This window comes from Humulus lupulus, chromosome 2 (genome assembly GCF_963169125.1).
Source record: "Humulus lupulus chromosome 2, drHumLupu1.1, whole genome shotgun sequence".
Classification (NCBI taxonomy): Eukaryota; Viridiplantae; Streptophyta; class Magnoliopsida; order Rosales; family Cannabaceae; genus Humulus; species Humulus lupulus.
In genome coordinates, this window is record NC_084794.1 from 17,737,695 (window position 1) to 17,739,671 (window position 1,977).

Consider the following 1,977-nt stretch of genomic DNA (forward strand, 5'->3'; position numbering starts at 1 on the left):
AACATAATTCATCACAAAGTTATCATATACCGATTTTGATAAAATTCTAATTTCCAAGATCATCACCCAAATTAAATGAGTCTCCACATATATTCAAACATTTATAAACATATCTACCCTCTTATAAACTCAATAAAATAACCAAAAATTAGCTTGTACTCCAAGAACCCCAAAAACCTCATAAAACACAAAATTTCACTTATCGAGCAACTTTTCGGCGAAAACAAACTCTTCAAGCTTTTCTAAGTCTCAAACCACTTGGAAACCACCAAGAAATATCTTTAAAAAGATAAAACACCATAGATAAGCTCTCAGCAAAATTCAAAAACATGGTTTAACTTCCAAGTACAAGAGCTTACCATAAAAAGACCAAAACTAAGCTTAATCCACTTCTTTGGCTTTGATTTCACTTGGATCTCCTTAGAATCTCTTCAAACCAGCCAAGAAATAGTTTTTTGTTTTCTTTTCTCTCTGTTTTTTAGAGTCTTGGTCGTGCAAAGTGATAAGGGTGATGACAATCCTTTATTTTCAATGATTTGGCCTTATTGTATCAAATTTTGACACCTTTCACCTCATCATTTCACCTTTTGACTTATGAAAACCTTATCACTTCAATAATTTCGACTTAATCATCTGCTAGGCCTATTATCCTTATGTGTGAAACACTCACACCAAACTTTAGGTCCATATGAGTTCATACCCAATAGTTATGCTTACCCGATTGAGCGTAGCGCACTTATGCTAAGCTCGTTTTGACTTTGCGTCAATACCACTGATTATGAATACCTTCCATCAAGACTTTGTAATGCCCCGAATTTCCTAATAAGGGTTAGGACCTTGATTAGGAGGCCGGGAGGGCCATAATTCAATTATGATGCTATTTAATGATCATACGCACGTTAATGTGAATTATATTATTATATGATGGTAAATGCATGCATATGGGAGTAATTATAATTATAAGGGTATTTTGGTAATTTGACTGTTGTGGGCGTAATTGTGTATTTTGGGTGCATGTTTGTGATTAATTAATATAGCCACCTTTCAAGGTGGATTGGTTCGAGCTAGTCGGCATGAGACGATCATGGAATGCAAGTGCTCGGTCTAGTCATAACAAGTTTGAGTTCGGGGCTTGGGGTGAGTCTCGGGGTGAATTTAATGATTAGAGCATTACCGGAGAATTAAAGGGTAATGGGATATGATTTATTGGCATTTGAAAATATTGAGAATAGCGGGAATTTGAGGGTGTTAATTATAATTAACGAGATAGGCGGGAAATGATGATTTTACCCTTGGGAGTCTTTAGAAGCCTTTATTTGACCTAGGGGAAAAATAGTCTTTTCACCCCTAAGATTTATATAAACTCAAGGCTGTAGAAGAACAGAACAAAAACAGAGTCTCATCATCCTTATCTTTCTCCCTCACCCGTGCACCATTTTCCCTCTTTCACTCTTTGGATTTTTGAAGCCAAATTGAAGGGACAAGCTAGGAGATTAAAGGTGGGAGCTTAGAAACTTAGTTCAACCATTGAAGAGGGTTTAATCTCGAGTTTGAGGTAAGTTTCAGCCATGAAATCTCTGGTTTTACTCTGTTTTTGGTTTAAGTTTTTAGTTTGTGATTTCTTGGTGGATAGTTGGAATTAATGGAAGCTAGGTTGGTGTTTAACTTGGGTTTTGATGAGGGTGAGTTGTAGATGAAGTTTAGTGGTTGAATTGGGTGTTAGGTTGATGTTTGGGACTGGTTTGAAGGGTTGGTTTTAAGGAAAAATGCAGGGGAAGAAAACTGGTTCTAGCTGTTTTGTGTAAAGGGCCGCGACACGGCTATGGTGAGCCGCGGCCTGCGTTGCTTTCTGGGGGAGATGAGCCTCTGTCTGAGGTGTGAGCAGCGGCGCGGCTAGGGAGGGTCGCGGCCCATAGAGGCATTTTTGGCCAGAAATGGGTTTTTAACTTGGGGATGCTAGCCTTAGGCCTCGGGGTC